General features: G+C 35.6%; 13 non-coding genes across 13 annotated transcripts; all 13 read right to left on the reverse strand.

The window, feature by feature from the left end:
* Nucleotides 1–2,462: 2,462 nt before the first annotated feature.
* TRNAG-GCC (transfer RNA glycine (anticodon GCC)) lies at nucleotides 2,463–2,533 on the reverse strand. Its single transcript has one exon. It is a non-coding gene; the product is annotated as a tRNA-Gly (tRNA).
* Nucleotides 2,534–6,698: 4,165 nt separating this feature from the next.
* TRNAG-GCC (transfer RNA glycine (anticodon GCC)) lies at nucleotides 6,699–6,769 on the reverse strand. Its single transcript has one exon. It is a non-coding gene; the product is annotated as a tRNA-Gly (tRNA).
* Nucleotides 6,770–7,261: 492 nt separating this feature from the next.
* Nucleotides 7,262–7,332, reverse strand: TRNAG-GCC (transfer RNA glycine (anticodon GCC)). The gene has a single exon. It is a non-coding gene; the product is annotated as a tRNA-Gly (tRNA).
* A 1,727-nt stretch (nucleotides 7,333–9,059) lies between these two features.
* On the reverse strand, nucleotides 9,060–9,130 carry TRNAG-GCC (transfer RNA glycine (anticodon GCC)). The gene has a single exon. It is a non-coding gene; the product is annotated as a tRNA-Gly (tRNA).
* A 480-nt stretch (nucleotides 9,131–9,610) lies between these two features.
* TRNAG-GCC (transfer RNA glycine (anticodon GCC)) lies at nucleotides 9,611–9,681 on the reverse strand. Its single transcript has one exon. It is a non-coding gene; the product is annotated as a tRNA-Gly (tRNA).
* A 1,066-nt stretch (nucleotides 9,682–10,747) lies between these two features.
* TRNAG-GCC (transfer RNA glycine (anticodon GCC)) lies at nucleotides 10,748–10,818 on the reverse strand. Its single transcript has one exon. It is a non-coding gene; the product is annotated as a tRNA-Gly (tRNA).
* Nucleotides 10,819–11,290: 472 nt separating this feature from the next.
* TRNAG-GCC (transfer RNA glycine (anticodon GCC)) lies at nucleotides 11,291–11,361 on the reverse strand. The gene has a single exon. It is a non-coding gene; the product is annotated as a tRNA-Gly (tRNA).
* Nucleotides 11,362–12,428: 1,067 nt separating this feature from the next.
* Nucleotides 12,429–12,499, reverse strand: TRNAG-GCC (transfer RNA glycine (anticodon GCC)). The gene has a single exon. It is a non-coding gene; the product is annotated as a tRNA-Gly (tRNA).
* Nucleotides 12,500–13,550: 1,051 nt separating this feature from the next.
* On the reverse strand, nucleotides 13,551–13,621 carry TRNAG-GCC (transfer RNA glycine (anticodon GCC)). The gene has a single exon. It is a non-coding gene; the product is annotated as a tRNA-Gly (tRNA).
* A 481-nt stretch (nucleotides 13,622–14,102) lies between these two features.
* Nucleotides 14,103–14,173, reverse strand: TRNAG-GCC (transfer RNA glycine (anticodon GCC)). The gene has a single exon. It is a non-coding gene; the product is annotated as a tRNA-Gly (tRNA).
* A 1,050-nt stretch (nucleotides 14,174–15,223) lies between these two features.
* On the reverse strand, nucleotides 15,224–15,294 carry TRNAG-GCC (transfer RNA glycine (anticodon GCC)). Its single transcript has one exon. It is a non-coding gene; the product is annotated as a tRNA-Gly (tRNA).
* A 1,063-nt stretch (nucleotides 15,295–16,357) lies between these two features.
* On the reverse strand, nucleotides 16,358–16,428 carry TRNAG-GCC (transfer RNA glycine (anticodon GCC)). The gene has a single exon. It is a non-coding gene; the product is annotated as a tRNA-Gly (tRNA).
* A 1,048-nt stretch (nucleotides 16,429–17,476) lies between these two features.
* TRNAG-GCC (transfer RNA glycine (anticodon GCC)) lies at nucleotides 17,477–17,547 on the reverse strand. The gene has a single exon. It is a non-coding gene; the product is annotated as a tRNA-Gly (tRNA).
* Between the last annotated feature and the right edge of the window lie 429 nt (nucleotides 17,548–17,976).

A 17,976-nucleotide genomic window follows, 5' to 3' on the forward strand; every position in this document is an offset into this window, starting at 1 on the left:
TGGAATACCATGCTGAAATATCTATTGCGACAACAAAAAGAGGCAGCATATTGCATGTTTTCAATTTATTGCTTGCTTGAAACGGATCTAATTCACTTCAGTATTATTAACCCTTTTTGTTAGCAGTTTTCATTTTTTTCGAATTGGATTTCCCGACTGCTTTCTCTGTAGTTCGTATTACGTCACTTGTGTTGGAAAGTCACAAAGGAAGTCATTTTGTAAAGTATATAGGAAGAATAATGAATTTCTGGGTGAAATCCTATGCTCATATACACACAATTATTTATATATATATATATATATATATATATATATATATATATATATATATATATATATATATATATGTATATTATATATGTATACATATATATACATGTATATATATGTGTGTATATATATGTGTATATATATATATATACAGTATATATATATATATATATATATATATATATGTGTGTGTGTATATATATGTATATATATATATATATATATATATATATATATATATATATATATATATATATATATATATATATATATGTGTGTGTGTGTGTGTGTGTGTAAGTGTGTGTGTGTGTGTCCTACCCTTTCCCCCGTTAAAAGGGTAACTCCAGAAGGTATCACTTTCCAGTTTTTCGATTTTCAATATTTAGTTGTGGGATGGGGTTGCTAGCCCTCGCCCACCTAAAAGCAGACCAGACCAAACGTTGCTTAACTGCAACATATCTTAAAACTACCATCATCAGCGTTTTGGAAGCCAAACTTTTTATTATTATCTTGCTAAAGTCTTTCTACTGGCTGCGAGAATTGACCGCATAGAACGCAAGTCACTGAAGTCTATTTGAATTATCCTATAATCAATCATAGAATGTAACTCAAAGATTACACAATACAATCAAATATATAACACTTCGTAACTCAAACTATCAGCTTTCGCTGAATTCCACAAGTTAATAGTGTCACCTTCCAGACTCGGGCTAATCTAGAGACAGGTGAGAACATTATATCATGAACGAAGAGAGAAATAACAGAACTATAAAAAATATTAATAAAATAAACGCTGAGTCATTGCTTTAAGTCATGTCAATCAAAATCAAGAGAAAGAGAGAGTCGGCAGATTAATCGTTGTCAGAATGCATCTTTTGGCTAAAAATGTAAGCAACGGAGATAGACAGAGAAAGAGAGAAATGTAGGAAACGAGATAATAACAGACAGATAGGCAGACAAACACGCAGACGCAGACAGCGGGGGTAAACATTATCTATCAATCATTTTAGGTCGAGTTGTGCTTAAAGGCAATATGTGAGAGAGACAAAACAACAGACAGGGGAGTAGGGAAGGGGAGACATTTCAGAGAGAGAGAGAGAGAGAGAGAGAGAGAGAGAGAGAGAGAGAGAGAGGTTAGTCGCCAACATAAAGGGCGTACTTGTCACCCACATCAGCTTCCCAAGTTTCATCGATGGGGAAGATGGGGGTGCGCCGTTGCAAAGGAAAACTGCAAGTCATGGTTACTTGTTTTCCCTTCTTTCCCGACAATCATCTGCCGCTATTCTCTCTCTCTCTCTCTCTCTCTCTCTCTCTCTCTCTCTCTCTCTATAACAACATTCAAGTGTTAGCAAATAAAGGCTTACATTAGATTTAGATTCACTTTCGACCAACCACAAATTACGGGCAACCAAACCAGGAAGATGTCATCTTTCACGATGCAAAAATTGAAGATGCCTGATGCTACAGCCTTCGTCATCTTGTCGGACACATGGCTCGGTGCAAAGAAAATCAGCTGAAACACTAACACATTCACCATTACATTCGTTCGTAAATTTAAACGTGAATGCTTAGGTCTAGCTTTCTATCTGTCTTTTTCGCTTCACACATACGCACGTACACATTTCCGTGGTCTTCCGCATACAAAAGTCAAGACAGAGGAAATGGAGGTAATTAAATGCATTTGCAAAATCACTGGGAGCCTGTCGTGTATGATGAACTAATTATATTGGTCCCTGCAAGGAAAGTAGTAAGAAGTTTAGATATTTAATCCTATAAAATCCAGCCATGGTTTTATTGTTATCACAATTGTTTTTATTCTAAATTCGGAGAGAAACAAATGGAACCGACGAAAAAGCCATTAAAACGCAAGGTAGCTCAGAAAAGCATGCACATGCGAAAAAACCTAACGCAAAGAAGGAATGAGAAACTTAAAAAGCTGATGGTAGTATCAAACTAAACAATCTTGATGGTATCAACAGACACATTTAACCCTCATTGATTCCATTTTGCAGTCAAACATAGTTTATGATAATATCATAAACTATCTTTGACTGCAAAATTATCTAAAATGACTGACGATAACTTTCACTTCATTTCACTGAGCTTTTAAGTGTCCTTACTATCACAACAGTTCTCCAACAATTTTATTTCTACTATTCTGAGCCTTATTTCCTTCATTTCAATTAAAAATTTGCATTGGCCGGGAATCGAACCCGGGCCTCCCGCGTGGCAGGCGAGAATTCTACCACTGAACCACCAATGCTTAGAAAATGTGCAGGAAAGTGAGTAGTTTTTTATTTCTATTTAAACTCTTCCAGTAGTTAGATGCTCTAATTTTGGGAATATTTAATGTTAAATTGTATATGAAATTAGGTAGTTAACAATTACATTCAAAATGTAAATGCTAATATCTTCAATGAAAAAATAAGCTAAATGCAGCAGAACTGGGCAACCTACTTTCCTTTGATGATTTTTACCAAAATTAGGTTTTCTTATTAGTTTTGGAATGATAGAAATAAATGTAAAGACTTGGTTCCTAAATTCTCTTTTTATAGGCAACTTGTCAAATGAATAAGACTACAAGCAATTTAAATAAAATAAAAACAAAAGCTTGCACGTTAAATAATAATTGACAAATGCTCTACATAGGGAAACTGTAAAACCAAACAAAAAATATTTTGTTGTGATGCAACTTATGAGATAAAATATCACCTTCTCTCTAATAAGTTTCCCGGGTTCCTATGATTTCTTGTTTTTGTCTTTAGGCCATATATTTTACAACTTCATAACATCTGAGAACTGTTCAGACTATTATATGGTCTATGTTCCATATAAAATCACTTGAATTGATTACACTGATTATGATGTACTATACATCAGTCTTCAAGATAGTTTTTCAGTTTTCTTTATTATAGATTTTAGTTGTTTTACTATCTGTGTGAATTTTGATAAGTAGTTGGTAAGAATTTTTTGTTGCTTTTGCAAAACAGAAAACAGATAGTGATTGCAAACGATGAGAAATCGGATGAAGCTACGGTAATATCCGGTGTACCACAGGGTACGGTGTTAGCTGCATTGCTGTTTGTGATTATGATTGCAGACATAGACAGTAATGTTAAGGACTCAGTAGTAAGAAGTTTCGCAGATGACACAAGAATAAGTAGAGAAATTGCTTGTGATGAAGATAGGAACTCGCTACAAAGAGACCTAAACAAAATATATAAATGGGCAGAGATAAATAGGATGGTATTTAACTCTGATAAATTTGAATCAATGAACTATGGTGATAAAGTAGGAATGCTATATGCATATAAAGGACCTAATAATGAGACAATCACAAACAAGGAAGCAGTTAAAGACCTTGGTGTGATGTTGAATAGGAATATGTTATGCAATGATCAAATAGCAATTCTATTGGCAAAATGCAAAGCAAAAATGGGAATGTTGTTCCGGCACTTCAAAACAAGAAAAGCTGAACACATGATTATGCTTTATAAAACGTACGTACGTAGTCCACTTGAATATTGCAATATAATATGGTAGCCACACTACCAAAAGGATATTGCACAAATAGAGAGTGTACAAAGGTCATTTACAGCTAGAATAGAAGAAGTTAAGGACCTTGACTACTGGGAAAGACTACAATTCTTAAATTTATATAGTCTTGAAAGGAGTAGAGAACGCTACATGGTAATTCAAGCATGGAAACAGATAGAAGGAATTACCGAAAACATCATGGAACTAAAATTATCAAAAGAGCATGCAGAGGTAGATTAATAGTGCCAAAAACTATACCAGGAAAATTAAGGAAAGCACACAGGACATTAATCCACCACGCACCAGCATCGATAATGCAGCGTCTATTCAATGCGCTACCAGCTCATCTGAGGAACATAACAGGAGTGAGCGTAGATGTGTTTAAGAATAAGCTCGACAAATATCTAAGATGCATCCCAGACCATCCAAGACTGGAAGATGCAAAATATACCGGAAGATGCGTTAGCAACTCTCTGGTAGACATCAAAGGCGCCTCACACTGAGGGACCTGGGGCAACCCGAACGAATTGTAAGGTCTGTAAGGTAAGGGCTTTGCCTTGTTATTCCCCACTGTTGAAATCCTCTGAACTTTAAGCATCATTTCACGGCTTGTTCTTAAGTTCTGAGTCACCAAGTACTGGGACATACTTGATGTTAAATCTGATGTGCAAAATGTTAATATCATTTTCTAAGCATCAGTGTTTGTGGTAGAATTCAAATTTGTCATGCGGGAGACCAGGTAAGATTCCCAGCCAACACAGGATCTTTGTATAAAGCAGAAATAAGTATATGGAAAACTGGGAGTCAGATTTCAAAGAACTTCTCATAACAGTTAGCATGTTGTAATCAAATTGTGATAGATTTAGCTTAATAATATGCATAATTCATAGAACATTAGGTCTACATCCCTGATATTCTATGAGGTTCTTCCTTTTAAAGTACCAACTACAAACTTCCCTGTACATTTTCTAAGCATTGGTGGTTCAGTGGTAGAATTCTCGCCTGCCACGTGGGAGGCCCGGGTTTGATTCCCGGCCAATACAGAGGTTTTTAGCTCAAAGAAGGTGAAGTGAAGTTAAAGTATTAACCATAAATGTGGAGGAAAATAATCGGAGGAAAGGTTATGTGAAGTTCTATCAAGTGTGAAAGTAAATGATGCTTTCATGTTAGATAGATATTGCCATTTTTTCTGCTGTGCAGTATACATTTTATGCTTTCATTTTATGTTGTATTATTTTTATTATCATACTTTGGAAAATCATGTAAAAGCTTCAAGGACATCTCAAGAGTCTTTGACAATGAATTTTGAGGGAAGCAAAGTAAAATGACCTTTGAGAATGTTAGGTTACAATCAGTTGGTTACTACAATTCAAGCTAAAACTTCACATAACCTTTCTACCTATTATTCTCCTCACCATATATGATTAATGCTTCTATTTCACTTCAACTGAGTTGAGCTAAAACCTCTACATTAGCCGGGAATCGAACCCGGGCCTCCCACATGGCAGGCAAGAATTCTGCCACTGAACCGCCAGTGCTTAGAAAACGTAGAGAGAAGTGTGCAGTTGGCACTTGAAAGGTAACAGCCTAATAGAATGCCAGTGACTTAGATATCATGTTCATTGAATGATGCATATCATGGAGCTAAGAAGTTCAAGTGAGTAAGAAAATTACCAAAAAATAACTCATGAACTTTATACACATCATCTGGTATTATTTAGCTTAAATAGGTGTAACCAGTCGATTCTAACCTAACACATCGTAAGATCCCTTGACTCTGGTTCCCTCAGAATTCACTGGCAATGAAAACTTATATGATAATGCAGCAAAATACTCAATGACTGATTTAAAATGAGGGCAGAAATTGCATAAAGAATAACAGAAAAACTGGGAGCATCTTTTCTAAAATAAAAACGTCATTTACTTTCACATTTGATGAGACTGCATATACCCTTTCTACATAATATTTTCCTCAGCATTCATGATTAAGGCTTCCATGTTGCTTCAACTACTTTGAGCTAAAACCTTTGCATTGGCCAGGAATCGAACCCGGGCCTCCCGCGTGGCAGGCAAGAATTCTACCACTGAACCACCAGTGCTTAGAAAATGTGAAGAAATGTGTGCCGTTAGCAACTTGAAAGTAAGAGCCTCATAGAATGTATGTGGCTTAGACATTATGTTCATTGAATGATGCATATTATGGAGCTAACAGATAAAAACGAGTAAGGAAATGACCGGACAATAACTTATATACTTCACTGGGTATCATTTTGCTTAAATTGTAGTAACCTGTAGTTCTTCTTTGGAGGGGTGGTAGAGCTTTCGATTGGCACGCTGTTGGCCCAGCGTTCGACTCTCCGAGCCGCCAATGAAGAATTAGAGGAATTTATTTCTGGTGATAGAAATTCATTTCTCATCATAATGTGGTTCGGATTCCACAATAAGCTGTAGGTCCCGTTGCTAGGTAACCAGTTGGTTCTTAGCCACGTAAAAATAAGTCTAATCCTTCGGGCCAGCCCTAGGAGAGCTGTTAACCAGCTCAGTGGTCTGGTTAAACTAAGATATACTTAACTTTTGTAGTAACCTGTTGATTGTAATCTAATACATCCTAAGGTCCTTTGACTCTGATTCCCACAGTATTCACTTTCAATTAAAACCTGTATGAGAAAGGAGCTATTTTATGATTTAGCAAAATATTCAACAACTAATATAAAATGAGGCCAGAAATTATAAACAGAATATCACAAAGAATAGCAACGTCTTTTCTAAAATGAAAACATCATTTACTTTCACACTTGATAAGACTGCACATAACCTTTCTACCTATTATTTTCCTCAATATTTAAAATTAATGCTTCCATGTCACTTCAACTACTCTGAGCTAAAACCTCTGCATTGGCCGGGAATCGAACCCGGGCCTCCCGCGTGGCAGGCGAGAATTCTACCACTGAACCACCAATGCTTAGAAAATGTGAAGAGAAGTGTGCCTTGGCACTTTAAAAGTAAAAGCCTCATAGAATATAAGTGACTTAGACGTTAGGTTCATTGAATAATACATATTATGAAGCTAAGAGATTCTAAGTAAGGAAATAACTAGACAATAACTTTATACACTTCAATGGATATCACTTAGCTTAAATTGTAGTAACCAGTCAATTGTAACCTAACACATTGTAAGGTCCCTTGACTCTGGTTCCCTTAGGATTCACTTTCAATGAAAACTTATAAGAAAATGGGCTCTAGTATGATTTTGCAAAATATTCAACAACTAATATCAAATGAGGGTAGAAATTGTATACAGAACACCACAAAGAATGGTGACATCTTTTGTAACCGAAAACGTCATTTGCTTTCACACTTGATTAGACTCCACATAACCCTTCTACCCATTACTTTCCTCAGTATTTATGATTAATGCTTCCATGTCAGTTCAACTACACTGTGCTAAAGTCTCTGCATTGGCCGGGAATCGAACCCGGGCCTCCCGCGTGGCAGGCGAGAATTCTACCACTGAACCACCAATGCTTGGAAAATTTAAAGAGAATTATTCAGCCAGCACCTTAAAAATAACAGCCTCTTAGAATATCAGCAACACTGACATTAAGATCAATTAATGATGCACATTATGAAAGGGAGTTAAAGATGAGTAAGGAAATGACCTAATAGTAACTTTATACACTTCAGAGAGTATTGTTTGCTTGACTTATTGTAACCCATTGGTTGTAACCTAACACATCCTTAGGTCCCTTGACTTTGGTTCCCACAAAATTCACTATTAGTCACTTGAGATGCCCATGAATCTTTTGTATGTAATTGCAAAAATCCTACAAGATATAATAATGTAAATAATACAATATAATAACAATGGCAGGATTTTTCTAACTTGTAAATCTCATCTACTTTCACACTTGATAGAACTTCACATATTCTTTCTATTTATTATTTTCTGCATCATTTGTGATTAGTACTTCTACTTCACTTCAACCGCTTTGAGCTAAAACCTCTGCATTAGCCGGGAATTGAATATGGGCCTCCTGCGTGGCAGGCGAGAATTCTACCATTAAACCACCATTTTTTAGAAAACGCAGAGAGAAGAGTGCTGTTGGCACTTTAAAAGTAACAGCCTCATAGAATGTAAGTTATTTAGACCTTATGGCATCATTTTGCATAAATTGTAGTAATCTGTCGATTGTAAAACAACACATCCTAAGATCCCTTAAGTCTGGTTACCTCAGAATTCACTTGCAATGAAAACTGATAAAAGAATGGAGCTATTTTATGATTTAGCAAAATATTCAACAGCTAATATAAAATGAGGCCAGAAATTCCATACAGAACATCACAAAGAATGGTAACATCTTTTCTAACATGAAAACATCAAGCACTTTCACACTCAATCAGACTTCACATAACCTTTCTACCTATTATTTTCCTCAACATTTAAGATTAATGCTTCCATGTCACTAGCGCACTTGTTGATTTTGCAAAATACTCAGCAATTCTTATAAAATGAGGGCAGAAACTGTATACAGAACAACAGAAAAATGGTGGCATCTTTTCTAACATGACAACTTCATTTACTTTCACACTTGATAGAACTTCACAAAACCTTTCTACCCTCTATTTACTTCAGCATTTATGATAAATGATTCCATTCCACTACAGCTGCTTCAAGCAAAAACCTTTGCATTGGCCGGGAATCGAACACAGGCCTCCCGCGTGGCAGGCGGGAATTCTACCACTGAACCACCAATGATTAGAAAATGTGAAGAGAAGTGTGCAGTTAGCAATTTGAAAGTATGAACCTCATAGAATGTAAGTAGCTTAGAACATTATGTTCATCAAATGGTGCATATTATGGAGCTAACAGATAAAAATGAGTAAGGAAATGACCAGACAATAACTTATAAACTTCACTGGGTATCATTTGCTTAAATTGTAATAACCTGTTGATTGTAACCTAATACATCCTAAGGTCTCTTGACTCTGGTTCCCTCAGAATACACTTTCAATGAAAACTGATATGAGAAAGGAGCTATTTTATGATTTTCCAAAATATCCAACAACTAATATAAAATTAGGCCAGAAATTCTATACAGAGTATCACAAGGAATGGCAAAACTTTCCTAAAGTGAAAACATCACTAACTTTCACACTTGGTAAGGTTTCACATAACCTTTCTACCTATTATTTTCCTCAACATTTATGATTAATGCTTCCATGTCACTTTAACTAATTTGAGCTAAAACCTCTGCATTGGCCGGGAATCGAACCCGGGCCTCCCGCGTGGCAGGCGAGAATTCTACCACTGAACCACCAATGCTTAGAAAATGGGGAGTGCAATATCCAGCTAGCACTTTAAAAGCAAGAGCCTTATAGAATATTAGCAGCATTGACATTATGACTAATTAATGATGCAATTATGAAACTCAGAGATAAAGATGAATAAGAACATGACCAGACAATACCTTTATACACTTTATAAGGTATTGGTCAGCCTATAGATTGTAACCTACCACATCCTTAGGCCCCTTGACTTTGGTTCCCTCAGAATTCATTATCAAAAACTTTTGAGATGCCTATGAAGATCTTGTATGATTTTGCAAAATATAATAATATAAATAATACAATATAAAGTTAGAGCAGAAACTGTAAACAGCACAATAGAAAGAATGGGCATCTTACAAACATGTAAATGTCATGAACTTTCACACTTGACATAACCTTTCTACCTATTATTATCCTCCTCACCACTTATGATTAATACTTCCATTTCACTTCAACTACTTTGAACTAAAACCTCTGCATTGGCCGGGAATCGAACCCGGGCCTCCCGCGTGGCAGGCGAGAATTCTACCACTGAACCACCAATGCTTAGAAAATGTGAAGAGAAGTGTGCCGTTAGCAATTTGAAAGTATGACCCTCATAGAATGCAAGCAGCTTAGAACATTATGTTCATTAAAAGATGCATATTATGGTGTTAACAGATAAAAATGAGTAAGAAATGACCAGATAACAACTTATATTCTTCATTGGGTATCATTTTGCTTAAATTGTAGTAACCTGTTGATTGTAACCTAATACATCCTAAGATTCCTTGGCTTTGGTTCCCTCAGAATACACTTTCAATGAAAAATGATATGAGAAAGGAGCTATTTTATGACTTTCCAAAATATCCAACAACTAATATAAAATGAGGCCAGAAATTCTGTACAGAGTATCACAAGGAATGGCAAAATCTTTCCTAAAATGAAAACATCATTTACTTTCGCACTTGATAAGACTTCACATAACCTTTCCACCTATTATTTTCCTCCACATTTATGATTAATGCTTCCATGTCACTTTAACTACTCTGTGTTAGAACCTCTGCATTGGCTGGGAATCGAACCCGGGCCTCCTGCGTGGCAGGCGAGAATTCTACCACTGAACCACCAATGCTTAGAAAATGTTAAGAAAAGTGTGCCGTTAGCAATTTGAAAGTATGAGCCTCATAGAATGTAAGTAGCTTAGAACATTATGTTCATCAAATGGTGCATATTGTGGAGCTAACAGATAAAAATGAGTAAGGAAATGACCAGATAATAACTTATAAACTTCACTGGGTATCATTTTGCTTAAATTGTAATAACCTGTTGATTGTAACCTAATACATCCTAAGGTCTCTTGACTCTGGTTCCCTCAGAATACACTTTCAATGTAAACTGATATGAGAAAGGAGTTATTTTATGATTTTCCAAAATATCTAACAACTAATATAAAATGAGGCCAGAAATTCTATACAGAGTATCCCAAGAAATGGCAAAATCTTTCCTAAAATGAAATCATCAATAACTTTCACACTTGGTAAGACTTCACATAACCTTTCTACCTATTTTTTTCCTCAACATTTATGATTAATGCTTCCATGTCACTTTAACTACTTTGAGCTAAAACCTCTGCATTGGCCGGGAATCGAACCCGGGCCTCCCGCGTGGCAGGCGAGAATTCTACCACTGAACCACCAATGCTTAGAAAATATGAAGTGCAGTATCCAGCTAGCACTTTAAAAGCAAGAGCCTTATAGAATATTAGCAGCATGAGTAATTAATGATGCATATTATGAAGCTCAGAGATAAAGATGAATAAGAAAATGACCAGAAAATATCTTTATACACTTTATAAGGTATTGGTCAGCCTATTGATTGTAACCTACCACATCCTTAGGCACCTTGACTTTGGTTCCCTCAGAATTCATTATCAAAAATTTTTGTGATGCCTATAAAGATCTTGTATGATTTTGCAAAATATAATAATATAAATAATACAATATAAAATTAGAGCAGAAACTGTAAACAGCACAATAGAAAGAATGGGCATCTTTCAAACATGTAAATGTCATGAACTTTCACACTTGACATAACCTGTCTACCTATTATTATCCTCCTCACCACTTATGATTAATACTTCCATTTCACTTCAACTGCTTTGAACTAAAACCTCTGCATTGGCCGGGAATCGAACCCGGGCCTCCCGCGTGGCAGGCGAGAATTCTACCACTGAACCACCAATGCTTAGAAAATGTGAAGAGAAGTGTGCCGTTAGCAATTTGAAAGTATGACCCTCATAGAATGCAAGCAGCTTAGAACATTATGTTAATTAAAAGATGCATATTATGGTGTTAACAGATAAAAATGAGTAAGGAAATGACCAGATAACAACTTATATTCTTCATTGGGTATCATTTTGCTTAAATTGTAGTAACCTGTTGATTGTAACCTAATACATCCTAAGGTTCCTTGGCTTTGGTTCCCTCAGAATACACTTTCAATGAAAAATGATATGAGAAAGGAGCTATTTTATGACTTTCCAAAATATCCAACAACTAATATAAAATGAGGCCAGAAATTCTGTACAGAGTATCACAAGCAATGGCAAAATCTTTCCTAAAATGAAAACATCATTTACTTTCGCACTTGATAAGACTTCACATAACCTTTCCACCTATTATTTTCCTCCACATTTATGATTAATGCTTCCATGTCACTTTAACTACTCTGTGTTAGAACCTCTGCATTGGCTGGGAATCGAACCCGGGCCTCCTGCGTGGCAGGCGAGAATTCTACCACTGAACCACCAATGCTTAGAAAATGTTAAGAAAAGTGTGCCGTTAGCAATTTGAAAGTATGAGCCTCATAGAATGTAAGTAGCTTAGAACATTATGTTCATCAAATGGTGCATATTGTGGAGCTAACAGATAAAAATGAGTAAGGAAATGACCAGATAATAACTTATAAATTTCACTGGGTATCATTTTGCTTAAATTGTAATAACCTGTTGATTGTAACCTAATACATCCTAAGGTCTCTTGACTCTGGTTCCCTCAGAATACACTTTCAATGTAAACTGATATGAGAAAGGAGTTATTTTATGATTTTCCAAAATATCTAACAACTAATATAAAATGAGGCCAGAAATTCTATACAGAGTATCCCAAGAAATGGCAAAATCTTTCCTAAAATGAAATCATCAATAACTTTCACACTTGGTAAGACTTCACATAACCTTTCTACCTATTTTTTTCCTCAACATTTATGATTAATGCTTCCATGTCACTTTAACTACTTTGAGCTAAAACCTCTGCATTGGCCGGGAATCGAACCCGGGCCTCCCGCGTGGCAGGCGAGAATTCTACCACTGAACCACCAATGCTTAGAAAATATGAAGTGCAGTATCCAGCTAGCACTTTAAAAGCAAGAGCCTTATAGAATATTAGCAGCATGAGTAATTAATGATGCATATTATGAAGCTCAGAGATAAAGATGAATAAGAACATGACCAGAAAATATCTTTATACACTTTATAAGGTATTGGTCAGCCTATTGATTGTAACCTACCACATCCATAGGCACCTTGACTTTGGCTCCCTCAGAATTCATTATCAAAAACTTTTGTGATGCCTATATAGATCTTGTATGATTTTGCAAAATATAATAATATAAATAATACAATATAAAATTAGAGCAGAAACTGTAAACAGCACAATAGAAAGAATGGGCATCTTTCAAACATGTAAATGTCATGAACTTTCACACTTGACATAACCTGTCTACCTATTATTATCCTCCTCACCACTTATGATTAATACTTCCATTTCACTTCAACTACTTTGAACTAAAACCTCTGCATTGGCCGGGAATCGAACCTCATAGGGCCTCCCGTGGCAGGCGAGAATTCTACCACTGAACCACCAATGCTTAGAAAATGTGAAGAGAAGTGTGCAATTAGCAATTTGAAAATATGAGCCTCATAGGATGTAAGTAGCTTAGAACATTATGTTCATTAAATGGTGTATATTATGGAGCTAACAGATAAAAATGCGTAAGGAAATGACCAGACAATAACTTATAAACTTCACTGGGTAACATTTTGCTTAAATTTTAATAACCTGTTGATTGTAACCTATTACTTCAGATAAAAATAAGGTCTCTTGACTCTGGTTCCCTCAGAATACACTTTCAATGAAAACTGATAAGAGAAAGGAGCTATTTTATGATTTTCCAAAATATCCAACAACTAATATTAAAAGAGGCCAGAAATTCTATACAGAGTATCACAAGGAATGGCAAAATCTTTCCTAAAATGAAATCATCAATAACTTTCACACTTGGTAAGGCGTCACATAATCTTTCTACCTATTTTTTTCCTCAACATTTATGATTAATGCTTCCATGTCACTTTAACTACTTTGAGCTAAAACCTCTGCATTGGCCGGGAATCGAACCCGGGCCTCCCGCGTGGCAGGCGAGAATTCTACCACTGAACCACCAATGCTTAGAAAATGTGATATGCAGTATCCAGCTAGCACTTTAAAAGCAAGGGCCTTATAGAATATTAGCAGCATTGACATTATGACTAATTAATGATGCATATTATGAAACTCAGAGATAAAGATAAATAAGAAAATGAGCAGACAATACCTTTATACACTTTATAAGGTATTGGTCAGCCTATTGATTGTAACCTACCACGTCCTTAGGCACCTTGACTTTGGTTCCCTCAGAATTCATTATCAAAAACTTTTGTGATGCCTATGAAGATCTTGTATGATTTTGCAAAATATAATAGTATAAATAATACAATATAAAATTTGAGCAGAAACTGTAAACAGCACAATAGAAAGAATGGGCATCTTTCAAACATGTAAATGTCATGAACTTTCATAGTTGACATAACCTGTCTACCTATTATTATTCTCCTCACCACTTATGATTAATACTTCCATTTCACTTCAAATACTTTGAACTAAAACCTCTACATTGGCCGGGAATCGAACCCGGGCCTCCCGCGTGGCAGGCGAGAATTCTACCACTGAACCACCAATGCTTAGAAAATGTGAAGAGAAGTGTGCCGTTAGCAATTTGAAAGTATGAGCCTCATAGAATGCAAGCAGCTTAGAACATTTTGTTCATTAAAAGATGCATATTATGGTGTTAACAGATAAAAATGAGTAAGGAAATGACCAGACAACAACTTATGTTCTTCATTGGGTATCATTTTGCTTAAATTGTAGTAACCTGTTGATTGTAACCTAATACATCCAAAGGTTCCTTGGCTCTGGTTCCCTCAGAGTACACTTTCAATGAAAACTGATATGAGAAAGGAGCTATTTTATGATTTTCCAAAATATCCAACAACTAATATAAAATGAGGCCAGAAATTATATACAGAGTATCACAAGGAATGGCAAAATCTTTCCTAAAATGAAATCATCACTAACTTTCACACTTGATAAGACTTCACATAACCTTTCTACCTATGTTTTTCCTCAACATTTATGATTAATGCTTCCATGTCACTTTAACTACTTTGAGCTAAAACCTCTGCATTGGCCGGGAATCTAACCCGGGCCTCCCGCGTGGCAGGAGAGAATTCTACCACTGAACCACCAATGCTTAAAAAATGTGAAGTGCAGTATCCAACTAGCACTTTAAAAGCAAGAGCCTTATAGAATATTAGCAGCATTGACATTATGACTAATTAATGATGCATATTATGAAACTCAGAGATAAAGATAAATAAGAAAATGACCAGACAATACCTTTATACACTTTATAAGGCATTGGTCAGCCTATTGATTGTAACCTACCACATCCTTAGGCACCTTGACTTTCGTTCTCTCAGAATTCATTATCAAAAACTTTTATGATGCCTATGAAGATCTTGTATGATTTTGCAAAATATAATAATATGAATAATATAATATAAAATTAGAGCAGAAACTATAAATAGCACAATAGAAAGAATGGGCATCTTTCAAACATGTAAATGTCATGAACTTTCATACTTGACATAACCTGTCTACCTATTATTATCCTCCTCACCACTTATGATTAATACTTCCATTTCACTTCAACTACTTTGAACTAAAACCTCTGCATTGGCCGGGAATCGAACCCGGGCCTCCCGCGTGGCAGGCGAGAATTCTACCACTGAACCACCAATGCTTAGAAAATGTGAAGAGAAGTGTGCCGTTAGCAATTTGAAAGTATGACCCTCATAGAATGCAAGCAGCTTAGAACATTATGTTCATTAAAAGATGCATATTATGGTGTTAACAGATAAAAATGAGTAAGGAAATGACCAGACAACAACTTATATTCTTCATTGGGTATCATTTTGCTTAAATTGTAGTAACCTGTTGATTGTAACCTAATACATCCTAAGGTTCCTTGGCTTTGGTTTCCTCAGAATACACTTTCAATGAAAAATATGAGAAAGGAGCTATTTTATGATTTTCTAAAATATCCAACAACAAATATAAAATGAGGCCAGAAATTCTATACAGAGTATCACAAGCAATGGCAAAATCTTTCCTAAAATGAAAACATCATTTACTTTCGCACTTGATAAGACTTCACATAACCTTTCCACCTATTATTTTCCTCAACATTTATGATGAATGCTTCCGTGTCACTTTAACTACTCTGAGTTAAAACCTCTGCATTGGCCGGGAATCGAACCCGGGCCTCCCGAGTGGCAGGCGAGAATTCTACCACTGAACCACCAATGCTTAGAAAATGTTAAGAAAAGTGTGCCGTTAGCAATTTGAAAGTATGAGCCTCATAGAATGTAAGTAGCTTAGAACATTATGTTCATCAAATGGTGCATATTGTGGAGCTAACAGATAAAAATGAGTAAGGAAATGACCAGACAATAACTTATAAACTTCACTGGGTATCATTTTGCTTAAATATTATAACCTGTTGATTGTAACCTAATACATCCTAATGTCTCTTGACTCTGGTTCCCTCAGAATACACTTTCAATGAAAACTGATAAGAGAAAGGAGCTATTTTATGATTTTCCAAAATATTCAACAAATAATATTAAAAGAGGCCAGAAATTCTATACAGTGTATCACAAGGAATCGCAAAATCTTTCCTAAAATGAAATCATCACTAACTTTCACACTTGGTAAGGCGTCACATAACCTTTCTACCTATTTTTTTCCTCAACATTTATGATTAATGCTTCCATGTCACTTTAACTACTTTGAGCTAAAACCTCTGCATTGGCCGGGAATCGAACCCGGGCCTCCCGCGTGGCAGGCGAGAATTCTACCACTGAACCACCAATGCTTAGAAAATGTGAAATGCAGTATCCAGCTAGCACTTTAAAAGCAAGAGCCTTATAGAATATTAGCAGCATTGACATTATGACTAATTAATGATGCATATTATGAAACTCAGAGATAAAGATAAATAAGAAAATGACCAGACAATACCTGTATACACTTTATAAGGTATTGGTCAGCCTATAGATTGTAACCTACACATCCTTAGGCCCCTTGACTTTGGTTCCCTCAGAATTCATTATCAAAAACTTTTGAGATGCCTATGAAGATCTTGTATGATTTTGCAAAATATAATAATATAAATAATACAATATAAAATTAGAGCAAAAGCTGTAAACAGCACAATAGAAAGAATGGGCATCTTTCAAACATGTAAATGTCATGAACTTTCACACTTGACATAACCTGTCTACCTATTATTATCCTCCTCACCACTTATGATTAATACTTCCATTTCACTTCAACTACTTTGAACTAAAACCTCTGCATTGGCCGGGAATCGAACCCGGGCCTCCCGCGTGGCAGGTGAGAATTCTACCACTGAACCACCAATGCTTAGAAAATATGAAGAGAAGTGTGCCGTTAGCAATTTGAAAGTATGAGCCTCATAGAATGCAAGCAGTTTAGAACATTATGTTCATTAAAAGATGCATATTGTGGTGTTAACAGATAAAAATGAGTAAGGAATTGACCAGACAACAACTTATATTCTTCATTGGGTATCATTTTGCTTAAATTGTAGTAACCTGTTGATTGTAACCTAATACATCCTAAGGTTCCTTGGCTCTGGTTCCCTCAGAATACACTTTCAATGAAAACTGATATGAGAAAGGAGCTATTTTATGATTTTCCAAAATATCCAACAACTAATATAAAATGAGGCCAGAAATTATATATAGAGTATCACAAGGAATGGCAAAATCTTTCCTAAAATGAAATCATCACTAACTTTTTACTTGATAAGACTTCACATAACCTTTCTACCTATGTTTTTCCTCAACATTTATGATTAATGCTTAGATGTCAATTTAACTACTTTGAGCTAAAACCTCTGCATTGGCCGGGAATCGAACCCGGGCCTCCCGCGTGGCAGGCGAGAATTCTACCACTGAACCACCAATGCTTAGAAAATGTGAAGTGCAGTATCCAGCTAGCACTTTAAAAGCAAGAGCCTTATAGAATATTAGCAGCATTGACACTATGACTAATTAATGATGCATATTATGAAACCCAGAGATAAAGATGAATAAGAAAATGACCAGAAAATATCTTTATACACTTTATAAGGCATTGGTCAGCCTATTGATTGTAACCTACCACATCCTTAGGCACCTTGACTTTGGTTCCCTCAGAATTCATTATCAAAAACTTTTGTGATGCCTATAAAGATCTTGTATGATTTTGCAAAATATAATAATATAAATAATACAATATAAAATTAGAGCAGAAACTGTAAACAGCACTATAGAAAGAATGGGCATCTTTCAAACATGTAAATGTCATGAACTTTCACACTTGACATAACCTGTCTACCTATTATTATCCTCCTCAC

Source organism: Macrobrachium rosenbergii, chromosome 18 (assembly GCF_040412425.1).
Source record: "Macrobrachium rosenbergii isolate ZJJX-2024 chromosome 18, ASM4041242v1, whole genome shotgun sequence".
NCBI lineage: Eukaryota > Metazoa > Arthropoda > Malacostraca > Decapoda > Palaemonidae > Macrobrachium > Macrobrachium rosenbergii.